Here is a 9,348-nt window from a genome sequence, read left to right on the forward strand (position 1 = left end):
TCAAAATTTCCGAACATATTGTCACATCTAAAACCTCCTCCCAAATCCTAATCGTTAAGTATTCCAGAGTTAGTCCATCAGCCCATAGTAGCTTTGGCGAATCGAAATCCTCAGCCTTTTGTTATCCCAACGTAAGCTATATTAACGAAAAATTAAAAACAATTAAACTATTCTCTCTACTCTTCTACCTTTTCTAACAATTTAACTACTTGAAAATGTGATTGCCTTAAAATATTTCACATAATTATTCCTTAAAAAGGGTTACCTCATTACCAACTTTAAATGGCATTCATTAAAAACTTTACCATATGAACTTTACGACTTAATAATTGCTCGGTTATATACCCCCATTTAACCGAGACAACTCAAAATGTTTACAAAAGTAAGCAAAACTAGCCGTGCCCTTTTGCAGGGCATTGTATGAATAAATTTCTTATGAAAATAAACACTTATCCATGGATGGATGATGCCATAAATCGCACAATAATAAATACTGCAAATAATTAACAATCATAACTGTTGAAATCACACGAAAAGTAAATAAACTTCTGCCATTTATGGTCGAAACATAAACACTTACTCACACAGAACAAAGGACAAAAACACACACACACACGCATACACGAACTCGCTCTCTTACATGGATAAGCCAAAGTGATACGACAAGCATTCAACCAAACATACACCCACTCTTAAATTTACCGACTATTCATATTCGGAATAATAAACAAATGAAATAACACTTACACACACACACACACCCACATGCCTTTGTTTCGTATGCGCTCCAACTATGCTGATGACAAAGTTCCAACAAAAACACTTTAAATGTCGTTTATTATGAAAATGAAACAACACGGCGACATAAAATACAGGCATCCCTTTAAACACACTCACACACACATAGTAACATGTACTCGTGACCATGCTGTTGGTGTGCCTTAACAAAAACAAAACATTTCTAACAACAACAATGGGTTTGTGAATTTGCAAGAGGATTTCCAAGAGAGTAGCTTAGATGAATAGGTAGAAAGAGACAACTAAGAGCGTGGTGAGAATAAAATAAACTTTGAGGTTTTCCATGCCAGCCACCCCACCAATGAGTGGCAAACAGCTTTCTAGGTCTTAGTAATATGCATTAAGTTTTCTTTAACAATTTGGGGCTTTGTTGCTGTTGTCATAATTGTGTTGCTTACCTTAGCTGCTGATACTTTTGTTAAGCCCAGCAATGATTTGCTTGCGGCACACCCTGTGTTAGGTTTTGCTAGAATAAAACAACAACAACAACACCCTCAAAAAGCAGACAAAATGTACAAAACACCGTTAACAGCTTGACGCCCCTATCTTTTAAAACAGCGTACAGAATCAGAGAAAAAATATGTAGCCCAAAGTCATAAAGACCCACTACAATAACAACAACAAAAAAAAAACACAAATTCAAAGCAAAGCATAGCATAGAAAAACAATAACAACAAACATCGAAATAAGCACTGAAAAGAACACAGATAAACAAATGAAACAAATAAATGCCATAAAAAAACTGGAAATCTAAAATCACACACACACGCATACGCAACAACATGGTTTCTTTTCGATTTCTATGCTGGTGAGCATGTGTTTGTATAGCGATTGTTATCTGCTCCATATCCTGTTTAACCCACGTAAATATACGCACACACACACACTCACTCTTACTGTTTTCCATATTTTAGAACAAAACATAAAGGACTCAATAACAACAAATGTTAACTATTGGCATCAATCTTTTGCAGAGAGCGAGATAGAGTTAGATATACAAATGAATGAAATTGTAGCATAGTTTTGGGGGTAATCTAAAGGCATTTTTCCTTAACATGCCACTACGAAATAGAGCTGGCAAAATATCGATGGCACTATCGATACTGTCGATATTTAATTTTTTGACTGAATATGAATTGATATTATTCGGATGGATACTATTGGAAAAGATAAATTTTTTGCAACATTAAAAAAAATAAGCGATGCGACACTAAATGTATCCTTTAAGATACATTGCGCCTATAGAGGGCGCAATTTTCATCAGATTAGGCTAACATTTTATACAATGATTTCTCTCATGACTTCCAACTGACTTTATTAACCATGGTTTTAATTGGTCTGTGCCTTGATATTGCTTCTATATAAATCGATCTCAGGATTTTTAGTTCTCATTTTCGTTTGAAATATAGGAAATGGGAAAATAACGATAGTACCGATACTATCAATATTTATTATTAAAACTATCGAAAATATGGAATGTTGCGATTATCGATAGTTTGCCAGCTCTACTAAGAAATAAAGAATAGAGAAGGAATCGTAGCGCCCTCTAGAGGCCCAGGAAGTCCAATTTGAAGATCGGTTAACATGGGAGCAATATCAGGTGAGGCGTCAATTTGTACCACAACTGTTCTAGAATTTTGAAGTCATAAGAAAACAGGTGAGGCGTCAATTTGTACCACAACTGTTCTAGAATTTTGAAGTCATAAGAAAACAAACGTAATGAGCTACCATAAGTGGTGTAGAAGTAAATCAACCTAATACAGAAGTAATTCTTTTCAGCAGGAGGCACAAGTTACCCATAGTGGCAACTGTCTCCTTGGGAGAAGAGAATGTTTCATTTCCCGAAAGCGCAATATACCCAAGAGTTTTGCTGAACAGGAAATTCCACTTCAAACCCAACATTTTGAAAAGGGCAAGAAAGGCAACTCCTGCCCTAGACACCTGCAAGAGAGCTATTGATCAAAGTTGGGGGTTTAAAACGCATGTCATGCACTAGGTATATACTGTAGTTGTCATACATATAATGCTATATGTTGTTGTGGTCTGGTGGACGGCGCTTTAAAAGTCCCTCAACTGTTAAATACTCAGCCGGATTCAAAGGATGGCTTGTTTGTGCATCACAGCGGCAATGAAAACGAGAACATCTAAAAGTTAAATTTAATGTTCCACCTATTACCTCTGGACATTGTGGCTAGACAAACAGCTGCGACCACTGCTGTTAGGCTAAGGGAGCTATCTCTTTGGCCATGCGGCGGCAACGGACACTGTACTAGATTGATACAACGTCCGATGATCCAGGTAGTGTGGATTACACATTGCCTGAGCACATTTTTGATAAAAAGTTCTGCACCGCTATTACTGATAGAACCTATTGGAACTACGATATTCCTGGTATTAGAAGTTACATAGACTTCTATACGTGTACTCTGAAGAACTAAGATTTGTAATTTTGAGAAGGTTAACCGAACACTTCTTCCCTACCACTTTTTTGCAGTCACCGCGGCACATAGGTTAGCATGTTCGCCTATGATGCCGAACGCCTATGTTGAAATATAGACGTGAACATCAGAATATTTTTTAGCGGTGGTCATGACCTTACTAATGCTAAAGGAGGCCCCTTATCATTGAGCTAAAACTTTAATCAGACTGAGCTCATTAATATAAGAGAAGTGTATCCTGTTCCTCAATGGGATGTTCATCGGAAACTAAGTAGTAGTAGTACCCAATCACTTTAGTGTGAATCAAACGGAGGTTCTTGCAATTAAATAAGTGGTGGAATGTCTGAGGTGTAATGTCATAACGACTTTTGCAAAGAGCTGGGCAGCCATTCAATCCCTGGGAAAAGTATTTCTGAATTCAAGAACTTCTCTCGACTGTCGCATATTTCTCAACGAGATGGATGAACAGATCAAAATTCACCTGTACTGGGTGCCGGGTCCGAGAGATATCGCAGGGAATTGCAGAGTAGACGATCTTGCGAGACTAGGAACTACCTTTCACATTCCAGGGGAATTAGGATCTGTGGGTATGCCTATAGCGACAAGTAAACATAGTCATAAGGATCAGGCAGCGAATGACAGGTGGTAACAAAATTGGGGTTGTGAACACTCCAAAACTATGTGGCCTAACCTAGACTTGAAGAGGTTTACCGCTTTGCTGTCACTGGCCAGAATGGATGTATCATTTATTGTGGCCGCCTTAACAGGTATAGTCGGAAAACATGCTTAAAGACTGAAAATTGCCAGCATCGACTTTTGTAGAAGCTGTGAGGACATCGAAGAAGAAGAGACTATGGAACACCTTCTATGTGTGTGTCCCGCAGACCGCCTACTGGGATGAAGAAAAAATGTAACATAAGGTTAATTCAACAGGATATAGAACATGTTGCCTTGTCAAAGGCGAGGTGATGATGACCACGCCCACTAGGACATGCAAACTTGTCAATATATCCGACAAACTTTTCAATATATCGACCTATAGACTTACAGTTTAAGTGTGAGGCAACCACTGCGACTCTGAGATATAGGCGATGGGAGAATCATTAGAGAATAGAAGCAGGTCGTACCATCGCAGTATAATCGAGGCGGTTCGATAGAAAACCTGGAAGGAACGGAAGAGGATTTGGAACGGATATCTAGTACGGCACTTGAGGTCGTGTGCGGGGCACAACTGCCAGCGGCAAAGTCTTGGATTGACGGAACTCTGATATTGATATTTAAAAGTTCATGATACACGTTTGGATAACAGCTAGAAGAACGAGTGGCTGTAGGTGGTCTACATTGAGAACTCAGGGGCTGAGATCCATTTTTGACTACCTGACCAGAATACGGCGAGGTCGTCGAGTGTGCACATCTTTACGGATAGTAAACTGGCCATCAGGGCAGTAACAACTGGAACGTAAGGTCACGAACAATCTTGTAATGTAAGAAGAAGATGAACACACTCTCTGAGGATGGCACGATCCACAATGTCTCGGTGCCAGGCCAAAGAGGAATAAGGGGGAATAAAAGACCATATGATTTGGCAGTGGAGGCCAGAGGACTAGTCTTTCGGATCGAAGGAGTCCGAGTTTAGGGTGTGGGAGACGAAGGCGCATGTAACACTGTGGAACAGCAAAATGGTTGGTAGGAAGACGAAAATCCTATGGGGAGATAAGGATTATGAGAAAACGATGCTATAGTTGAAAATAAGTAAAAAGGAGATCACCATGGCTCTCAGTATTATAACGGGACACACGAGCTCACTTTCTAGAAGAGGTGCGGAAAATAATAGTATGTGCAGGGAAGATGGAGAAGATGATGAGACGTTGAAGCATTTTCTATGTCATTGCCCGACTTTTGCGGCTAACAGACAACTGCACAACTGGTATGTCTCCACATTCCAGACTTGCACCATCTTAAGGGCGTGATTTCGCTTGTTTAGGACTTCCGCCATGCGTCTCGTCGCGAACTCGCCGCGTTCATCTTTGGTGAAGACCGTCGCCTTTGTGAGCTGGGGGATGTCGAACTTTCTCACAAGGTCGGGTTGGAAATCGATTTAGATTTGAATATAGCTCCCATATATATGTTCGTCCGATTTTGAGAAATATTGCAATCAAGTGCACATTTTTTAACCGATTCTCTCGAAATTTAGCAGGAAGGATTTTCTTATGACTCTTAGTATGGTAAATTTCATAGAAATTGGTCCAGATTTAGATATAGCTGTCGTATATGTATTTCACTCTATTTTCACTTCTAGACTTTATTATTTACCAATCTTGCTAAAATTTTGCACGACTACCACATTATCTAAGAAGTTTGGTCGAAATTGGTTCACATTTTGATATAGTTCCCACTTTGTACTTATAGGGTAGGTGTAAGGTAGAGGTAGTAGCCACTGTAGCGAAGAGGTTAGCATGTCCGCCTATGACGCTGAACTCTTGTGTTCGAATCCTGGCGAGATCATTAGTAAACATTTTCATCGGTGGTTTTCTCCTCCTAATGCAGGCAACATTTGTGAGGTACTATGCCATGTAAAACTTCTCTCCAAAGGGGTGTCGCTCTGCGCCACGCCGTTCGGACTCGGCAATAAAAAGGAGGCCCCTTATCATAGGGCTTTAAAACTTGAATCGGACTGCACTCATTGATATGTGAGAAGAGGCATACTTCTCAAAAGATGTGGCGCTGCAGCACGCCGTTCGGACTTGGCTATAAAAAGGAGGTCCCTTATCATTGAGCTTAAAAAATTGAATCGGACTGCACTCATTGATATGTGGGAAGGGGCAGACTTCTCAATTTCTTAATGGAATGTTCGTGGGCAAAATTTGCATTTTGTAGGGTATTATACAGTCGGCACCGCTTGACTTTTGCCTTAACTTACTGGTTATTTATTAAGTTACTTTTCGTCAAACTTACCTATCCTTAAGTAAGAATCGAATAGTGCTCATTGATGTGGGAGATGTTGCTCAAATGGTATGTTAGCGAAAAATGTGCACTATGTCCTTCTTGACTACAACCGCAAGCGAAGTAACTGTTTCAATAATTCCCATCTTATTCTTATGATAACATGTTTTACTTTAGCTTTGCCGTTTTAAGGCTCTCCATAAACATGTAAATTAGTTGCTGTACTTGATATGGCTTGTAAACTTCTTGCAAGTCCATTTAAATTTCCTGTACAGAGTGGAGTTCCTAAGACAACAGCCTTTGAGGTGAATCCTGAACACAATTACTCTAATATTACCCTACAACATTTTTTCTTCTTTCTTTTTGGTTTCGCCAAGTGATTCCTAAGAGTGCTATAAGATTAACCACTCCTATAACGCTGTTGGTCTAACCATCTGTGTGTGATTTTTTTTTATTACCTTTTTCTCCACTGCTGCTTTAGCTGGCTGGGTGGCAATTGTGGGGGGGTAAATGTTGGTTGCTTGCCTTTGTTTGTTATCGTCGTCGTTGTCGCCGTCAAAGTGTTTCACTTTCACTTTCGTTGGTATTTCTAGGCTATAACTTTTTTTATGTGAAATTGAAGCCTGTTTTCATTGTAGGTAAGGAGGAAAGAAGACAATAGCACCAACAACAATACTTTTATGTACACTTTTATATGTACCTCAATTGTGTTGTGTCTGCACTAGTTTTTATTTTATATTTTTTTTCTCCCTTCCTTACTTCTCTCTATAATTCATGCTTAGCACTTGCCTTTCCTTTTTGTTATTCCACTTTTTGCAACTTTTTTTATGAATGTTGGTAACTTTGTTGTTGTTGTTTTCGTTGTTGGATTTGTTTTTATGACTATTTTAGTTTTGTGTTGAAATATTTTCCAACCATTTGTGTATTGTGTACAACGTTGAAGGAGTAGGAATTTTACATATGTATGTGGGGATTTAGGTCACAATTTCAACAATTTTTTTGCAACAGCAGCAACGAAAAAACAGCACCACACTCACTCACTAGCACACAACACCTCTGCAGACACTCTAACCAACAGCAGCCCATTTGAATGACACACAAAAAAATCAATGAAAGCTAATGACAGGTCATTAATGGCTAGGAGAAAGGCTTTTCTTGACAAATTCCATCACACTAATTGGAAATTATTGGCCCAATTTTCGATAGCGGCCACTGAAGTTTATAGAAATTCTCTTTTTACAAGTTTTTTTCCTTTAGTTTTTCTCAAAGTTTTTATTTTGGTTTTCTAAGCAAAGTCTCATTGATGTTCTTTTTTTACATCAAGTAATTTTTTTCCTTCTTCACATTTTTTTCCATAGAGTAAAATTAGTTTTTTTCTGATTGTTACACCGAAAGTTTTGAACAGAGCGAGTTTTAAGCACAAACTAAAGTGAAAATCTAAAATGAGAAACTCTATATAATCGTATGTTGGGCTCTGTTAAATGCACACACACACACAGAAATACCTTGCCATACAAAAAAGACAAAGATTGGTAAACAGAGAGCGAGAGACTTTTAGAACGAATGCCATTTAGAGCGCCAGCCTTTTTATATGGTGTTTAACAAAAGGCAAACAGCTACATTCATAAAAAGAGGAAGAGAGAGAGAGAAATTCAAAGTGAGTATGCATTTTTATCCAAATCAAAGCATAATTGACTTAACTCTTCTGTACACGCAGGCGTATGAGCAATACAAATCTAAAATACTCACACATATTTGTAGTTGTACTAAACCGCTGTTTAACAGAGTTGCCACAATAGTTAAATGTTTAGGGACATTTTTTAAAAAGTAAATGAAAAATTAAAACTGTGATATGAGAAGTCCTTAGAATAGATTGACAAAATGCATAGCGTAACGTGTACTTTGCAAGTTTGCCCATGAACAGGGGCAAACCTTCTCACTTATAAATTAGTGCTGTCCGCTTCAAGTTGAAGCTCAATGATAAGGTATCACCTTTTTATAGTCGAGCCCGAACGGTGTGCCGGAGTGCGATATATCTTTGGAGTGAAGTTTTTACATGGCATAGTACCTCACAAATGTCGCCAGTGTTAGGAGGGGATAACCACCACTGAAGTATTCGCCAGGAATCGAACCCAGGTGTCATAGGCGAACATGCTATCCTCTGCGATAGTATTTGCCTGAAAGAAGCCAAGGGTGATGTTTATAGCCAAGCACGGCTAGGTGGAGACAACCTCGCGCATGGTTCAGCATTAAAATAGAAGAATCCTTCAACGCCAAGATGTACACTTGGAGGGTATACATTGACATCGAGAGGTTTGGCGGTGAAAGCCGGAGAACTACCGTCAATAAACTTAGTTAACCCGAAGCCTTTCGGGTCGACGCTGTCCGAGTTAAGGGCGTGGGCGACGAATGCTCATGCAACCCTGGGGAACAGTCTTAAACGATACCGTCGGTAGGATGGCCAAAATCCTATGGGGGGATCCAGATCGTGAGAAGACGAGGTGAGGCATTTGGTAAACGAACGGGTTATCGAACATATGTTGAATTCTGATGGGGGTCCAGCTGCGAGTCTAGAGGGGACATCTTAACGCTGCGCTTTGCGTCTGCGAAACATATTGATACCATCAAAGTGCCGGTGTCCAAAAGCCGGGTAATGACATAGGAAATGTTCTAACGCCTCAACATCTTCTCGACATACTCTACACATGCTATCACTTGCCGCGCCGATTTTGCATAAGTGAGCTCGTAGTCCTATGTGTCGCGGTGTGATACCAAAAGCTATACTGAACTCCTTCTTACATCCTTTCAATAATAGACTCGTCTTCTCATGATCCAGATCATCCCATAGGGTTTTTGTCGTCCTATCGACCGTTTCACTGTTCCACAGTGTTACATGCGTTTGTCGCCCTTAACTCGGACTGCGTCAACCCGAAAGGCTTAAACAAGTTTATTGACAGAAGTCCTCTGGCCTTCACCGCCAAATCGTCTGTCCTTTCATTCCCCCTTACTCCGTTATGGCCCAAACGATCTGAATTTTGCCATCCTCAGAGAAGGCGTTAATCTCCTTCTTACACTGCAAGACTGTTCGTGACCTTACCGCCCTGGTTGTTATTGTCCTTGTGGCAATTTTACTGTCGGTAAAGATGTTCATACTTGACGTCCTCGCGTT

The 9,348-nt window shown here is 39.7% G+C and overlaps 1 protein-coding gene across 1 annotated transcript in view; it reads right to left on the reverse strand.

The window, feature by feature from the left end:
• LOC106091352 (uncharacterized) overlaps positions 1 to 7,340 on the reverse strand; it is a 129,560-nt gene extending 122,220 nt beyond the window's left edge. Inside the window, exon 1 of the mRNA XM_059368135.1 lies at positions 6,638 to 7,340. The gene's annotated coding sequence lies outside the window, so the exon portion shown is untranslated. The remainder of the gene's footprint in view (positions 1 to 6,637) is intronic.
• Positions 7,341 to 9,348: the final 2,008 nt, after the last annotated feature.

Source organism: Stomoxys calcitrans, chromosome 4 (assembly GCF_963082655.1).
Source record: "Stomoxys calcitrans chromosome 4, idStoCalc2.1, whole genome shotgun sequence".
Classification (NCBI taxonomy): Eukaryota; Metazoa; Arthropoda; class Insecta; order Diptera; family Muscidae; genus Stomoxys; species Stomoxys calcitrans.